General features: G+C 35.6%; 1 pseudogene; it reads left to right on the top strand.

The window, feature by feature from the left end:
- The window catches only part of LOC100619041 (pyruvate dehydrogenase E1 component subunit beta, mitochondrial-like), a 69,811-nt pseudogene extending 51,118 nt beyond the window's left edge, over positions 1-18,693 (top strand).
- The last annotated feature ends 333 nt before the right edge of the window (positions 18,694-19,026 follow it).

The following is a 19,026-nucleotide window of genomic DNA, read 5'->3' as shown; positions in this document are numbered from 1 at the left end:
GTCCAATCCTGGGTGCCATATTTTAAGAAGGATATAGACAAACAGGAAGAAGACTAGAAGAGAACAATCAGGAGGCTGAGAGGGAATCAGTTGTGACATCTTTTAGAGTGTACTTGATAGAACTGGGGGGTATTTTCAACTTCAAAAAGTCAATGGCAATGGTGAATATGGTTACTCTTCCAGTGTTTGAAGTACTGCCATAGGGCAAGAGGATTAGATATCTATATTCTTCTTGACCTAGAAGGAGCATGGAATAAATGTGTAAATTTTATGTATAAGTAAATAATCTGATTTTTAATTTAATATAAGGGAGATGTCCTAATAAAAATATTCTAATAATAATAAAAGATGTTCTAATAATTTTCAAAAATGCACAGTGCCAATGCTAATAGGTGTGAGTAATGATAGTAGAAGTAGAACCATTTTTCATTTTATTTCCTCATTCAGTTTTTATCTACTCTAAGCAATATGGGTCTTCTTTTACAGCATGATGAATATAGAAATACATATTGTATCATAACACATATACAATCTAAATTGCAATACCTGTCATCTTGGGAAGGTGTGGAAGGGAGGGAGAGAACACAGATCTCAAAATGTAAGAAAACAATTGTTGAAAATTGCATCAACGTGCAATCTGGAAAAGAAATAAAAATTAAAAAAGTAATGGTGGTAGAAGATTCCTTACTGAAGGTGTTATTTGGAAAGTCATGCTTCAGGTCTGACTGTACTAAGTTTAGGATCCTATAAAGATCTGGAGTTCTATGATTTTAGGCTTAAATATAAAATATCAAAAAATCAAGGAAAGAGTCATCAAAATTAAGAAGGTAGTGATTGTAGAAGAGAGCTGTGGGATTGTGGGTAGTGAAGTCATACTGAATCTTAAAATCAGGCAAAAAAAAATTAATGACCACCATGTCTTTGGAGCTTTTAGCTTTGCTATATTTTTCTTCACAATCCTGTAAAGTAGGTCATATGTGTATTGGAGTATTATTCTCTTCTATTTATGTACTATACATATATAGAAACATGATTTCTAAATATTATGGTGAGGTTAAAAAGGTTTTTCCATGCATGATTGTATTTTATACTTATAGCAACCCTGTGAAATAAATAGTTCATGTATTATCCCCAATTTACAGATGAGTAAACTGAATCAAGGTCACATAGCATTAAATTCATGATGCAGACCTAGGGCACATCAGTTAAGAGATAGCATGGGACATTGGAATGATCCCTGAATTTAGAGTCAGAGGAGCTGAGTTTAAACTTGTCATTTACCTATGTGACCTTGAACAAGCCATTCAGATTCTTTGGCTCTCAATCTTCTTATCTATAAATGAATGTAGTTGAATAAGAGGGCTTCCAAGGCTCCATCTAGCCCTAAATCTATAGCCCTGTTTTCCTGTGATTCTAAATCCAACTCTCTTTCTGCTATGCCATAAGTATCTAAGAAGACTATGCCTAACTAGGGTACAAAAACACCATATTCTGGGATGGAGATTCTGGGATGGATGGCATCAATCTGGCCTCAGATAATTCCTAGGTATGTGACCCTTGGCAAGTTACTTACTCAACCCCCATTGCCTAGCCCTTACCACTCTTCTGACTTAGAACCATACACCATATTGATCCTAAGAGCGAAGGTAAGGATTTAAATTTTTTAAAAAGATTGTATCAAACCTGTGAAATTATGCAGCAAGGTGGTAAAGTATGTAGGGCTTAAAAGTATCCATTTCCTTCCTTTCCATAGTGGGAGGAGTCAGATTGAAGCTCTTAAGATTTTTCTGGGTTACTGCAAAAGGCACTAAAGTCATAAAACTGATGCTAAAGCTGTCTCTAACAATAATTTGCTTTTTGACCCAATACTAGTTTATTTCCCTCTCTGAAAGCCAATTTCCTCAATTATAAAATAACAGCATTGAAGCAGATAATTTGCTCTCTAAAGTATTGAGCTGATCTAACATTCTATGATTCTGTCGATTTCCAAATGGTGCTGCAAATAAATACAAATGCTAGCTAAAAACTCACATAATTTACTTCTATTTTTTTTTTTTTGCAGGACCACCGAACATTCTTCTTACACTCTACATTGAAATCAATTTGCTGTTTCCTTCAAGTGCTATTCTACCTCTCACCTTCACTTCTCTATATGATCTATTTTCTGGGTATTGAATGTACCATCATCTCACTTTTGCATTTTAGGATTCTTCATTTATTTCAAGGATCAACTCCTATGACACCTGCTGTGGAAAGTTTCCTGATGTTATCTTTGACTATACACTCTCATCTCTCTTCATATAACCGAATGTATACTTATCCTTCTAGATAATACATACTTCCAAAAGATTATATGCTCTTGTATAAAAGGAACTATTTACTCTTTTGCTTTCATAATCCCAGTATCTTATATGATTTCCTACACATCGTAGAAGTTTAAAGAACACTTTTTTGATTGGATTTTTAAATGGTGAGGAAAAAGTCAGAAAGCAAGACTTGGTTTCATCTGAAGAATTATTTTTTTTTATTCCATTTGGGAAAAAAGAGAATAGGATAAAGACTTTGGGTGACTTTGACACTGATACAGTAGAAACTTAATGCATGAAGTTTTATTATGGGATAACAAAAATTTGCCATCTGTCTAGAGTCAGTAACCTCAAGCTATAAAAGAGGGGGAGGAATCTATTATTGAATTTTCTATCCAATCCTCAAAACAGTAAACTTCTTGAGGGAAGATACATCACTGCTGGGTTAGAATTGTACAGAGGACCTTTCAGCTAAAATAGATGGCTGCTTACAGTGTAGTTTTTAGGGAGACTGTCATCCAAAATCCTCCCAAAGCTCCAATAGCTGAAATCTGTTCTAGCAAAGAACCAAACTTTCCCTCAGTGAAGAAAAAAAGACTTAAATGCAAATGAATTTCATAGAGAAAACAAAGTAATACAAAGCTATAATAATATTAATGATTAACATTTTTACAACACCTACCATTTACTAGTAAGGACTACTGCTAAGGACTTTGCAAATACTCATTTGATCCTCACAACTCTGTGAGGAAGAGGCTATTATTATTCCCATTTAACAGATTAAGAAACTGAGGAAAAGAAATCAAACTACTTGCCAAGAGTTACACAGCTACTGAATGTTAGAAGTCAGAGCTGTATTCAGGTCTTCTTGACTCCATACAGCACTCTATCCATTGTGCCAATTAGCCATCTTATATGTGAAAGTATGCATGAATAGTACCAGTTATTTTTAAATTCTTTTACAGCTTAAACAAAATAAATGCAGGAGGATTAGTCTTGTTCTGTTTGCTCTCAAAGAACACAGAGCCAGTAAAATATTAATAAAAAGATTTCATTTCTATATGAGGAAAAATGTTGCATTCGAACTGTCCCAAAGTAGCATGGATTGACTCAAAAAGCAGTTGTTTACCTTGCACGAAAGATTTTCAAGCAGAGGCTGGATGTTACACAGATCTAGATTATTGTGGGGACAGATTCTTGTTCAGAATAGATAACTTCTGACATCAATTCTAATTCTGAAATTTTGTGACCTCTGAGGGTGGACTTCGAAAGCAAGGTCTAAAGTCTCTTCCAGCTGTCTATTATTCTATCATGGAGCCATCACAAATGAAGAGCAACATTCCCAGCTATACTTAAAGCTAATTTCTACTACACCAGTTTGCCTTAAATTGTCTGTGAAGATCCCCCTTTCATAATGAGGACTTGCTACCTTCCTTTTGAGGAAAGGGAGGTAACAATCACTCTGGAAGCTCAAGAGGACAACGCATATTCTTCAGAAGATCTTTGAAAGGGAACTCTGTTTCCTTATGTAACATTTTCTCTCTTTCTGATTGTAGATCTAAGGCCGGCACCTTGTGCCATATGTTAGTTGTCTCTGCCTTCATTATCCTAGCTATATTAATGTGATAATTATAGCCTGCATTTATATTTCCTTTCTTCCAAAGTGCTCTTTATACTTTGCAAGAATTAATTCTTTCATTCTCGCCACAGTACTCTGTAGCAGAGATTCTTATTTTGGAGATTCTGGATTTTGGTGAGAGAAAAGGTAAAGAGGTACAAGAAGGAGATTTCAAAATTTACTTAAGCCAATGGCTCATCTAGGACTATGCTCTCATATTATCTGTCCCTGTTGGTAAAGGATTTATCTTTTCCTACCTTTGCCTTTATCACTACTGTCCATTTTAAGATTTAAGCTCCCAGAGGACAAATAATGCATCTGTTTTCTTAAATGCCTCACTAACCAGAGGATACCACTTCTTTGGTTGCCCTGTTTCCCTAAGCTGCAACAGAATGGTTCATAGGTAGGTCCTTGACTCTAGAAAGCAGCAGGGCTGGCTAGATTGGGATTCATTATATGATTTTTAGGAATGCTTGGGATTTGGTATTCTCAAATTATCTAAGGAGGAAAAGTGATGCCTCTTGCCAGTATATAGAATCTTGGGCAACACTGGTTCCTGCTATGATTTTGATCCAGGATAACTTTGGTGGCATGAGAAGATCAGGGCTGGCTTTTCAAGATCCTTGTGAGCATTCTCTATGGATATGCTACTCATTGCCTCTCTTGGTATAATAACCTGACAATAGTGCCAGCTGCCCTGTGTACTATATATTCTTTTCCTTGCCCTTGGGTATCTGCATTTTGTGTGTAGTCTGTGACACAGTTAGGTGACAGACAAATGAATAATGGGGCTAGAGTCAGGAAGATCTAAGTTCAAATTTGACCTTAGCAAGTCACTTAAATTCTGTTTGCCTCAGTTTCCTCATCTGTAAGGGGGGATAATAATTATACCTGATTTTCAAGGTTGTTGTGAGGATCAAATGAGATAATAATTATAGACTGCTTAGCACAATGTGTGACACATAGTAAGAATTTCATAAAAGTAATCTATTATTATTAATTATTAATATTAAACTTTATCTATTCCCAGTGGTTAGGCGTGACTGGTCAATCCTTCTGGGAAGAAATGAGTTTGTGATAATCAGGCCCAAATCTTTGAAACACTCTGAGGATGTGCTCCTTCAAATCTAGAGGGCATTAAGAGAAATACCCATAATGTCCTTTTTTGGCAGTGAGGAAATTCAAGTGTGTTGGCCATTGAAGAAGGACAAAAACTACAGTTATTGTTTTCTATGCATCTTTATTTGGTGATGTTCTTCCCTAGTGAAGGAGGCACTCAAAATGAAATTTAAGCTATTTTTTTCTAACCTCAAAGATTTCAATAAAGACTGTCCATCTTGGACCCTTAAACACTGATTCTCTATGAAGGTGAAATAGTTAGATATGAGTCTTCCCTTCTGCTAGAGGCATTGGGTGGCATTGTCTTCTTTTTCAGTTCCTTTCCCTCCTTACTATTTATAGAATCTTACCTTTTTCTTCTGCTTTTCTCATCCCCCTTAAGTGCATATATCACCTTTTCTCCTTGAATTCTGTTTTTCACTTCACTCTACTTCCTTTTGCTGAATACTTATTTAATAGCTTTCTGCACAGCTCCCAGGATTGTAAATCCTTCTATTTTATCTCATTAATAACCTTTTTCAAAACCCAATCTCCTTTGTCTAATCATATTAAATTAAAAGTAACAGAAAATTTACTTTTGTTAATCTACTTTCCATAATTAACTAACCACTTGCTATTCCCACAGATTGTTCTAATATTTATGCCTTAGGGGGGAAAATGTATTCGTTAATGCTAGACTTTTCCTACAAACCCAGCTTTCTATAATCATCACCACCAACTAAAGCAGCTATTAATTGTTCATATGTGCAAGATGCTGCTCTGAGCCTCCTTAAAAAAAAAAGTTAAATAGATATGATTCTTGTGATGATAAAATTTTACCACATAAAATAAACAGTTATAAAATAAACTGATATAGCAAAAAAAAGAAAAAAAAGAACTGAAATGGGAAGCATGTGCCCTTGACTTAAAATGCAAATTTCAATCTTAAATCATTCTATAGGGATACTAGACATATGTTAGTGCACACAATGGTTAGAGCTTTGGACCTGGGGTCAGGAAGACCTAAATTAAAATCCAATCTCAGACACTTAGGGCATATAAATGGCACAGTGGATAAAGTAACGGGCCTGTATTCAAGAAAAATCCTCTTCCTCACTTCAAATCTGGCCTCAGACACTTACTAGCTTTGTGATCCTAGGGAAGTCAACTGTTTGCCCATTTTCTTTATCTGTAACATGAGCTAGAGAGGGAGATGGCAAACCATTCCAGTTATCTTTGACACGAAAACCCCAAATGGAGTAACAAAGGGTTGAATATGATTGAAATGACTGAACACTAACAAGAAAAATGGAGGCAATACCAGCATCTAACTTCCAGAGTTTGTGGGAAGTGAGATAATAATAATTGTAAAGTGCTTATTATTATCCTCATAATAATTATTGTTGTTCCTGTTATTGTATTCTTGGAGTTACCCAGTTTAGGGGAAGAGAAATAGTTAAAAATTATGGATTCTTTCCTTTGCAAATCCTAAGTCTTTTCCATGATATAACCTTGTAACTTTAAGCTAAGAGCCAAAGAAAAAGAACAACTGTCCCATTATTTACCCCACTCACTGTCCTTGCTCCAGGGCATGGATCCAAGCGTTGTAGAAGACATTATGGACCTCTGAAGACTTTTGTAGTAGGTTTATGAGAGAATCATGGACCTTCTGTGATGTTTATAAAATCCAGGAAATTCAGGGAAAGGGTATAGAAGAGAATGCTTTACAAGGCCTATCTACAGGAATGGTGTAGAGATTAAAAATCACTCCTTTTTTCTTAAGTGATACTTCTGGAAAATATTAAGCCTATCAAACGAAATGTTTAAGAAAAGGAAAGGAAATGATAAAGTCATGCCTGGAATTTTCAAAGTACTATTTTTTTATTTGAAACATTTAATTATGGTGTCATATATTAGATATATATGTATATATGGAATTATATACATTTGTATAAATATATTGAGGACATAAGATATATTTATACAATGTGTACTCAAATATATATATATATATAAGTATTAATCCGAACTATATTTTCATTGATGTAGGGAGTTCCCAAAGATAAATTTTCCCCATTACTTAAGATTAGTATCTTCTTTTCAACTGATAATCTTGGAGAGTTGCCTGGAACATTAAGAATTTAAGGGACTTGACCAGAATCAATATGTTATAGAAGGGACTTAAATATAGGCCTTCCTAGCATTGAGGCCAGTTTTTGAAACAATAAAATATGCTAATTCTCATTATTATTTATTATTGTACCTCTTAAAAATTATAGACTAGAGGAAGAAAAATCCCTTAAGTCTTTGCACTGAAGAAAGGCAATGGTGCTTACTAATCTTCCTCTGCTGACTACCAGTAACTGTGCAACTTTGGACAAATTATTTGTCTTATCTTTTCCTGGGCCCTCTCTTCTGTAAAATGTAGTTTATATCTAAGTTTCCTCCCAGCTCTAAACCCTTTGATGTATCTTAGGGAGAATTCCAAGAGTTTATAAGGAACAAAATATTTAAGTTTCACCAGTTATAGTTAATTCATAGGATCAGAGATAAAGTTGGGAAAAATTTAGAGGTTAGGTACCAGTAGACCTGTTAAAGCTTCAAGCAGGCTCCATTTACATATACTAATTACAAATAGTGCCTTGGGAAATCTAGGTATGACTAACTATTCATATGGGGAAAAATCACAAAATATCATTAATAAGTGAGAAGATAGTAGTGCATTGACCAACCCAGTGCTGGACAAGTAGAAGGTGCTTGAGAAATGCTGGTTAATTGCCTGCTTGGTAGGAATAAGAACAATGATACTGAGATTTAAGCCATGTAAGGCATATAATTCTACTTCTAAGCCTTTTCTGGAAAAGAATATAATATCATCCTTGCTTCTTTCTTTTTTAACTTTTAATTCTTAAATTTTTTTTCCAATTACATGTTGGTATAATTTTTAATAGTGATTTTCTGACATTTTCCATGTTCTCTACACCCCTCCAACACCTCCTACCTTCCCAAGGTGACAAGTAATATGATGTAGGTTGTACGTGCTTTATGATACAATACACATGCCCATGTTTATCATACTGTGAAAAAGACACATAAAGAAAAATGAATGGAGAAAATGAAGTGAAGAGTGATATGCTTCCTTCTCCACTCGGGCTCCATCAGTTTTTTTCTCCTTGTCTGTCTTTGCTTCTTCCTTACAATATCTCTTTTCCTCATTATATTTCTCCACTTCAGAGACTGCCTCTCCATTTAGAGTTAGGCTGGAAAAGTTCTCCAGCTCAACTGAAACCTGCATTTCCCACTTTGTCAGGAAACAGATGACCAAGTCAATTAAACATTTTTAAGCACCTACTAGGTTTTAGGTTCTGGACTAGTTCAGAAGCATATATGGAAAAAATAAAAGGCTCTACCTCCAAGAAACTTTACTTTTATTTCCTAACTCAGTTCTCTTGTTCCTTTCCATTACACATAAATGCATACTTTTTCAGAGATTAGTCTGCCTCACCCAACATTTTAATTTAACATCCATTTATTTAACACTTACTATGTTCAAGAGACCATGCTAAATGCTGGAAGCACATAAACACATGCACATACAGACACAAATGGTCCAGATACTCAAGGAGCTTATATTCTCTTGGTGGATTAGAGATAAGATATATAGTTATAAATAAAAACATATTCAAAGGAAATAGGTAATTGTGGGGAATATGAAAGTACTAACAGAAGCTTCAAGATAAGCTGCTTCTATTTCTATAATTAGGTCAGCTAATACTGAGCATTCCTAATGTTTTCCTTATATTGGAGAAGAAAATGATAAACTACTCTAGAAACTCTGCCAAGAACCCTCCTCCTATAAGGTCATGAAGAGTCGGAGATGGGTGAAAAGATTTAGTAACAACAGTTCCCTTATGCTGTCACCCCTTTGGCAATTTCCTCGCTTTTGATTTTTGTTCAAAGCTTTGGATTTTAAGATCTACTTTCCTCTGTTCTAAGTTGTAATAGTTTGATAGTTCTGAGGGACCATTGCTATTCTTTTTCACACCCTCCTCTAGAATAGATTTCATCTCACCCATGTTTTTTCATCCCCAGTGATTGCTACCTAAGTTCTTTCATGAGTGCTAACCTAAGTACTTAGTAGTCTGATATATTGTTGATCTTCCTTAGAGTCTAAGAATATTTTGTGGATACCAATGTACCCCTCAGGCTGACCCTCTATTTTTAATCAATCAATCAGCAACCATTAAACACCTACCCTGTGTTAGGCACTGGGGCATAGAAGAAAAAAAATAGTCCCTTTCCTTAAGAAAGTTAAATTCTATCTAGGGATGCATTATAGAATCACTTGTCCTTGCTGCATAATGCAAAATAAAGTCTTTAAGTGTTTACATTTTCTTAGACCTATATATCTTTTCTTTAATAGTGTGATATTTTAAGCTATATTAGACATTGCTATTTAAAATAATATCTTTGCATTATTTGAAGTATTTGGTCCTGGATATAAATTCTATTAATAATTAAAGGAAAAATCAAGCACCATGCTGATGTGCATAATAACCTTGGTATAAAAGAATATGTTTGAGTGTTTTATTTTTTTAAAGGAATGTATGTTCTTCATTAATTCAGTTAGCAAATACATCCCCATCTGAAACCAGGTATATCTGGCAGATGGGCTCAAAGTAGTAAACTGAGTGTATCAATAGAGTTTGCAAGCTGGTGAATGTTAACTGCCTGAGTTATTTTTGGGCAGTTCAGCAGATTTCTGCTTTCCATAATAAGTGAATTTTCTCTACAGTATTTTAAATTTAACTGAATTTCCCTGAACAAAATAAAGTTACTCAGATGAACGGTTATTAACTCTTTACCAAATGAATTACTTTTTATTATCAAACCTCAAGAAAAAAAAAGAGAAAAAGGGTCACCGTTAATGAAAACTGATGAATGTATCTTGAGCCAATATAAAAATTGAGATCTCACCATGATACAAAATTATCAATTGGATCTATTATTCTAATTATCCCAATAGGTTGTATATTCCTTGAGGCAAGAGGGACTGTGGAATTTTAAATCAATATTTGTCTCTTCCCTGCCACATGTAGAACTGTGTATTCAGACCTGGTATCTAACAAATGATTGAAGCTGAAATTGACAGTTATTGGTCACAGGAATGAGCAAATGCTGTTGGTTGATAAAATAGAAAACATCATTTTGATAGACTGTTTGCATGCATCTGAAGCATTGTGTTTTTACTCACTTTCTGAACAAATTATGAGATGTTAGAAACACTTAAAATGCAAATTTCCTCTGCCTTTATGCTTATCAAAACACATCAATTTCTGCTAGGGCACACAAGAGCATTAGTCCAAGAGTTAGGTGGAAGAAACCTGCTAGATAAAGAAAACACTAAAGTACTTGGAGTCTGAATTAGTCAATCAACACACATTTATTAAGTGCTTACTTATATGTCAGACACGGTACTTGGCATTGGGGGCAAAATGACAAAAGATGAAATAATCTCCAACTTGAAGGAGATTATTTTTGGCTTCAGGGAAAGGGAAGGGTAGAAGAAAACATATTCATCTACATAGAGAGATACTGATATATAAAATCACATACTAGATAAATTACAAGGTATCAAAGGGGAACACTAGCATACAGGGGTTCAGAAAAAGTCTCATGTCAGAGATGGCATTTCAACTGAGCTTTGAAAGAAACTGCAGGGTTCTCTTAGAGGCAGAATTAAGGAGAAAGTACATTCGATACATGAGACACAGCCTTTGTAAAGGCATGGAAAAGGGAGATAGAATTCTGTGCTGGAGGAATAACAAATAGGCCAATTTGGGTGTAAGAGAAGTAATGTATAATAAGGCTAGAAAGGTAGATTGGAGCCAAGGGCTTTGCATGCCAAAATGAAGAGTTTGTATTTGATCTTGGGAGAATGTAGGGAGTTGATGGAGTTTATTTAGCAGATCAATGACATAGTTAATCCTGGCAGTTGTGTAGAGGGAGGAGACTTTAAAGATGGGACGGACTAAAGAGCTGGATTTTATTCTTGCTTTATTCCTTATAATCTATATGACATTGACAAGCACTTTCCATCTCTGGACCTTTTATGGACTAGATGGAAGCTAGGAGATAGAGTAGATAAGAATTCTGCATGGAGTTTCAGAAGGGCTGAATTTTTATCTGATCTTAGATACTATACTAGCAGACACTATTAGTACTCAGATACTCAGATTCTTATTAATATTCAGAGAACTTACTAGTAATTCTGGACAAATCACCTTAATCTTTGTTTGCCTCAGTTTCATCAACCATAAAATAGAAATAATGGTACCTACCTCCCAGGATTACTGTAGGATCTAAATGAGATTTTTTTTTCTGAGCGTAATATAATTTACTAATAGGAGCATCTAATCTATTAATAAAGGACAGGTCAGTGGTATGACTCCATTTCTACCAATGCCCTCTACCAAGAAGCTGACATTCTTTAATATCAAAGTGTATATTCTTTCTGACTGACCTGAGAAAACATCATTTGTGTCTCCTTCATCAGTCCCAATTGGTGGGTATCCTAATAAGGAGGTGAGATAATATGTTTCAAAGCACTTAGCATAGCACCTGACATAATTGTTAAGTCATTTTTCAGTCATGTTTGACTCTTTGTGAGCCCATTTAGGGTTTTCTTGGCAAAGATAGTGGAATGGTTTGCCATCTCCTTCTCCAGTTCATTTTTACAAATGAGGAAACTAAGACAAACAGGGCTAAGTGATTTGCCCAGGCTCACACAACCAGTAAGTGTTTGAGTTCAGATTTCAACTCAGGAAAAAGAATCTTTTGGACTCCAGGCCTGGTTCTCTATCTATCCACTTCATCACCTAGCAGACTAATGAAACATAAAAGGTATTATATCAATTTTAACTATTATTACCATTCCTTTCTTCCTTTTTCCTTTCCTTTTGTAATAATATCTCACACTCTTTCTTTAAAGATCAAGAATAATTTTTTTAAATTTACTACCTATTAAGCTTCCTTCCTTCATTCCCTCTTTCCTTCCTTCCATTCTTCCTTCTCTTACATTTTATGAACCTATGAATCTAGTTTTAGACCTGTTTCTGCTGCAAAAAAAGAAGTGGTGTGTGGACAAGATTATCTCTGAGGTTGCTTCTGGCCCCAAAATTCTATTGTTTTATACTGTATAAGGTGACTAATTTTAGCTATGTAAATACACCTGGTCTTTGGTAGTTCTGTGTTTAATTACATTACAAAGTCTGAAATACTGATTTTACTTTTTGCCATCTGGTATATGGCAAATGATGGAATGACTTGACTCATACTAAGTGTTATCCCTTCAGTCTGACTTTACTTCAGATGAAATTATTAACTTAAGTAGCCTTTGGTTTGCTCTGATACTTTATTGATAACAGGTAAAAATGTGGTTGCAAATAATATTGATTACATGACCCTTTTCCCATGACATATCTATGATTTACAGCTCTGATTTCTAGTCCTTTAGGAAGAAAATCTGCCAGGAATCACAAATTTCTTCTTTAAATCATACATTTTAAAATGTACAAAACATATAGCCTCTATCCTTAAGGAATCAATCAACCCGCATTTATTAATTACCTACTAAATGCCAACAACTATTGTACCAGGTATGGATTAAACAAAAAGAAAGATAAGAATAAACTTAAAATATCACAGGAGTGTTCAGATATAATAAGAGAAATTTTAAATGGACTATTTAAGGTCTTCATCAGTGAATACTCTCTCCACTGACAGATTACAAATCCTTCTTCTATTAAGTAGATAAGCTTCAGAGTGTTTCTATGACCCCCCAAATTTTTCAGTTCAGTAAGACCTTTCATATCTCTTGTTTATTGTAGGATAAGAGCATAGCATCCCCTCTAGGCTGTGAATGGTCAATGGAATAGAATTAGTGAACAGTCCAACTTACTTGAATCAATGCGAGTCAATTGTTAAATTTCCATTGGGATCATTAATTCAAACCTTAGAAATCAGTAAATGCTACAATTTGTGGGTTGTGTTCTTATTTCCTTGATTTTCTACACTTGAGAACATTTGGAGAAAAATTTAGTTCAGATTAAAACTAAAAGTATGTTAAGTATACATTTTCCTCCTGAGAAGTCACTTGTTAAACTTTTATTGTGGCTGGAGTAGAAATTTTGAAATCAATAAGGTTGAATCACCAAATTATGTAGTTGAAAAGGACCTCAGTGGCAACTTAGTTTGATTTCTATGTAACACCAAACCAATATTCATCTAGCATTTGCTTGAAATGTTCCAATGGCTGCAAATCTAAGATTGCCATGGACTTTCCTGACCCAGTCCTTAAGGATACAGAATGATATACATCCTTTCAAGAAAGAAATGCATCAGTTGTTGGACTATCTTCTCTGTTGCTGCCTTATCCACCCATTGTTCTTCTACTTTCCCAAAACTTTCACCCTTGTACCCTCCACTCACTAAAAACACACATACACCATTTTCTTCTTACTTAAGGATTGCCTGCCCTCATCTAGGATGAAGGGGTTTTGACTTATGGTTCTAGCTATGTGATTCAATAAAAGGAGGAATAATTGTACCCAACGTAAAGAGAAGCCTGTTCTTTTCATGTTCTCACTGAAGTGAGTTTCCTTACCATTTAAAATTTTCCTGTTATCAGTGGTTTTTTAGTTATGTCTGACTCTTTGTGACTCCATTAAGGGTTTTCTTCACAGAGATACTGCAGTGGTTTGCATCTCTTTTTTTAGCTCATTTTACAGTTGAGAAAACTGAGGCAAACAAGGTTAAATGACTTCCCTAGAGCCATACATAGAGTAAGTGTTTGAGGCCAGATTTGTACTTACAAAGAGGAATCTTCCTAACTCCAGGCCCAATGCTCTATCCACTGTGCAACCTAGTTGCCCCTAAATCAGACTATAATTGTGGGTTTTTATGTTACAAGGAATATTTGGAAAAGAGAAAAGTTGTACTTAGCGCCATAGAAAAAGTCCTTCTTTTTTAAAAAATCATCACTAAACTTGTTTAAAAATTGAGTATTCTATTTTTCATCTTCTTTAGAATAAGGAGCTATTTATTTCACATTCTGTGTCTTTTTGTGTGAGTATATACGAGTGGGCATAAGAAACTCCTAGTGGAAAAAAAACCAAACCTTCCACCAATGAAGATGGCCAAGAATTCTACAATACATGATCTTGAGTACTGCCAGGGGCCATTGAAAGCTGGAAATACTTTGCTCAAGATCATGCATTCAGTATGTGTCAAAGAGATTGAGAACTAGGATCTTCCTAAGTGCAAATATGACCTTCTATCCACTCTACCTCTTTTACCTCATGGAATAACAGTTAACATTTCTTTAGTGCCTCCATATGCTTTTTATTATTATTTCTTTCAGATTACCTGTTAATAAAGACTTTAATATTCATTTTCTGATATTTTGCAATCTATGTTCTCTCTCTCTCCCTCCCAACCCCCCCCCAAACAAGCTAGGAATATGATATAGGTTTTATATACATACATATGTTATAATATAATACATGTTTACATGTTTGTCATGTTGTGAAAAAGACACGTATTGCTCATAATAGAGACAAATTCATGGAGGAAATAAAGTGAAGAATGATCAATATGTTTTTAAAAGACTTTCCCATGTGTTGATGGATGTATTATAAGAGACAGCCTAGTAATACAGAAAAAAGTACCAGATGTGGCGTGAAAGGATCTGGATGGATATTCAATCTATTAGTTAGTCATACTGGTATACATGTTAGTTGTGGTAGCATGATCTGGAGAAAACAATTTTTGATAGTGTTTTACAAATATTGTTTCACTTGATCCTCATAACAACCTTGGGAGGCAAGAATCATTGTTTTCCTTATTTTAAAAATAAGAGAGGCAGAGACAGAAATAGAAACAAAGAGAACAAATGACTTTTCCAGGATCACAAAGATAATTAGTCTCTGAGACAAGACTGAAACTCTTCTGACTCCAGGTCTAGCAATCCATTCACTCCTCTACCTCAGTGATGAACAACTTCTAATAATTAAACCTTGGTTTCCTTATCTACAAAATGAGGGAGGCTCATTTTAAGGTCTTTTAAAGTTATAAATCAATTATCTGATGATGCAGTCATTTTTATTCTACAGTTGAAGGAACTGATTCTCAAAGATGTTCAATAACTTGTCCATCACCACAAAAAATGATCTTATTTAGTCAGGGGACCTGGATTCTCATGACCAGAGGCAGTAATTTAAGGGTTCTCATTACCATTTTTATTTCCTTTGTAAAAATAAGGAGTTGGACAAGATGACCTTTAAGGTCCCTTGAAACTCTAAAAGTGTTATTCTTTGATTCCTCTTCTCAGAACCAAGTTCAGTGCCTTATCTAGCCCCTGACCTCCCCATGAATTACTTGGCTTACATGGATTGCTGAAGAGCAATCCCCAGAATTGCTTTTGAAAAATTAACAAAGCAGCCATCAGATCAGTCATTAGACTCCAAACTGAAAATCTGCAGCCACTGGCATCTGCCTTGTGGATTCCATTCTCCCCAATGAATGTACACATAGCTCTTGGCTCTTCTGAGAGGCACTGAAGCATAGATTTCACAGAGTTCCAGTCAGCTCATCTTATAGCAAGTTATCTCCCTCTGCAGCCTTAACCCAGAGATTCTGAGCCCTGCTTGAGTGGCTAAATTGGCCATAAATCTTTCACACATCCTCTAATATTATTTCAAAGTTCCATTATCACACAAGGAATCACCAGTGAGGAAGTTATAGCAGTTTACACAGCATAACCAGATAATAGCACTTTATGCCCTTTGTATCTCTCTCTGTCTCTCTCCCACTCTCTCCTTCCATCTCTCCGTCTCTGTGTGTCTCTCTGTGTGTCTCTGTGTCTGTGTCTGTCTTTGTCTTTCTCTTTCTGTCTCTCTGTGTCTCTGTCTGTCTGTCTGTCTCTCATTCCCTCCCTTACCCACTGGCACCACAATGAAACCCAAATATGGCTCCACTGCTAGGTGATCAATAATTCATTATCAAAAGCTGTTATGCCTCCAACAATGTGTTGAACGCTCTGAGTTCTCTTAAGTTTTGGGATGCTCAAATCCTGCCTGTTGTCTGATACAACTTTTTGAAGAGAAAAAAAAAACATTAAAAGGGAAGTGTTCACCAATGATGCTAGAAGGCCATGTTGGCAAAGATGTGGCACCCATGCCCTAGTGTGCCAGAGGGGGATGCTCTGTTCCCCCTCTCTACTGCAACTAAAGACATTTTTTGCATGCCCCACCTCTCTGCCCAGTAGCCAAAAGTGATCACTTCCTTGTTCCACTGTGGGGAGTTGGATTGAAGATGTAGTTTGGGCACACAGTCTCTTAAAGGTTTGCCAGTACTACTATAAAGGGTATATTGCTATTTACACAGTTTTATGAAAAAGAAGACATATGCTCACTGTTCCCTCTGATTTTTCCAGGCCATGCCATAGTTGAAGGATGAAAATCAGCACCTTAACAATCAAGCCTAAGATTTGGTTAAAGGAGACCAGGCTTCCTTTCCAAATATTGCCATGGTACCAGAGCTTTCATCTGTTTTTAAGTAAAATTACAAAGTTTCTCTACACTTGTCAATTTGAAACTATATCTGGAAAGGTCTCCATAGTCATCTTTTTATCCATTAAGTTCTGATTATTCTGGAGCATGCAAGGCAATTCTCTGGAATGGTGAAATATAAAGGCTCTTTGAAGGGGAAACCATTGAATTGAAAATGATTCAGGTCCCAGGAAATGGAATCCCTTATAGGGTAGTGAGACCTTCCTAAGATGAACAGACGGCATTCTATGGAATTGACTGAGGTAGCCCTTCAAAAAGGGTCGTAACTTCCCTGAAACACACATATCTGTTGATGTGGAAATTTGAGGTATGAATGGTTTTGTCCATATTTGAGAATAGGTGTGATTGTCATTGTTTAGGGACATTGAGACAAACATTTCCATATTCAACAAAGGTGTTATGAGCTCTTATGAAAGTCAAATGAAATAACCCCTGTAAAGTATTTTGTATTTTGTAACATTATAACTCTAAATAAAGATCAGTTATTGTTAAAGAAAATGTCGTCATTAAGACTGATCTGGATTAGTAGTGAGCCTTATTTTTAGTGAGGTATTTTACAAATATCTCATTTGATTTATCACAACAATCCTAGGAAGCAGATGCCACTCTTCATCTTACAGCTTAGGAAATTGAGGCACATAGAGGTTAATGCCTCTTTCTGAGTCAAGATTTGAATTTAAAACTTCCTGACTCCAAGGCAAATTCATTTAACCTCATTCAGCCTCAATTTCTTACTAGGCAAGTTTCTTACTATATAACCCTGGGCCAGTCATCTAACTTTCTTCCACCTTCAATTTTGCATGTGTAAAGAGGGACAACAATGGCTCTCATCTCACAGGGTTATGAGGTTCAAATGTACAATGCTTTGCAAATATTAAAAAAGTGCTCTGCTAAAAATTAGTTTTTATTTTAATTATTACCCTTTCTGACTCAAGTTTCTCTTCTTTCCAATGCATCCTCTGCACACCTGCCAAGGAGATTTTTCCTAAATTTCAATTCTGATTCTGTTACTTTCCTACTTAATAAACTCCTGTCTCCCTGATGATTGTAAAATCAGATATTATTTCATCTCTCTATCATACTTGAAAAATATTTTGTGATTGAGCCAATCCTCTGTCCTTGTTAGAGGACACAGACAAGCTGGTGGCAGGGCTGGGCAAGATGGGCTCTCCAGTTGTGGCCAGCAGGTGACCTGGCTGCTGAGGAGGTTCTTCCACCACTCGGTGCCTGCTGCTGGAAGTGATTGTCTGAGATGCCTTGAATCAAGGGATGGATGAAGAATTGGAAGGAGACAAGAAGGTCTTTTTGCTCAGAGAAGTCTCTCAGTATGACAGGGCCTAGATCTATGGAAGAAGCATGGAGGCAAGAGAATCACTGACAAGTCCATATCTGAGATGGGCTTTACTGAGGTTGCTATAGGGCACCTATGGTTGGATGGAGGCCCATCTATGAATTTGTGACCTTCAATTTTTCTATGCTAGCAATTGACCTGGTTAAAACTCAGATGAAATGTCTTACTATATGTCAAGTCAGTTTTATCCTGTTCCTATAGCCTTCAGGGGACTTAATCATGCTTCAATTGCTGTGGCTGCCCAGCATCCAGAGTGTTTTGCAGCTTGGTCTGGACTCTGTGGTGGATTTAAAGTGGTCAGTCCTTAGTATTTAGAGGCAATGCAAAAGGGCTTATCAAATTAGCAATTCAGAATGACAATTCAGTTTTAGTGCTGGAAAACTAGCTGATATATGGAGTTCTTTTTGAATTTCCAGAAAAAGCTCAGTCAAAAAATTTCCTGATTCCTATTGGAAAATCTAAATTAAAAAGGCAAAGAATGCATGTTATATTGGTTCCCCATTCATGACCTGTTGGCCATTATATGGAAGCAGCTGCTCTACTAGCTAACAAGGAAGTGAAATGTGAGTTGATCAACCTGTGAACCATTAGACCAATGGATGGAGAACCATTGAGGCCAGTGTGATGAAAATCAATTATCTCATAACCATTGAACATACATGCTCAAACCATTTTTCCTTGTTCTTATAATATAGATATGCAACAAAAGGTTTCTCTATTACTTGGTGCTTAAATTCTTGCAATTTCAGGTCTTGCACAATCAATACTCAACTTCTCTTTCTAGTTTCATCTCTCATTACTTTCACAATTTTTCCAATTATTTCTCAAATAAAGTTGTCTTTCAAGAAATATTGCTAATATCAGAATTTTATTTTTTCATGTCTTCTCTCACCAAGAAAATAATAGTAAGCTAATTTATAAAGTGAATGGAATTTTTAGTGGATAATTTATACAGTGTATAGAATTAGGAAGACCTGAATTCAAATCTAGGTTTAGATAATTAATTACTGGCTATGGTGTAAC

Source organism: Monodelphis domestica, chromosome 1, assembly GCF_027887165.1.
Source record: "Monodelphis domestica isolate mMonDom1 chromosome 1, mMonDom1.pri, whole genome shotgun sequence".
Classification (NCBI taxonomy): Eukaryota; Metazoa; Chordata; class Mammalia; order Didelphimorphia; family Didelphidae; genus Monodelphis; species Monodelphis domestica.
This window is presented reverse-complemented; position numbering and strand designations above follow the sequence as displayed.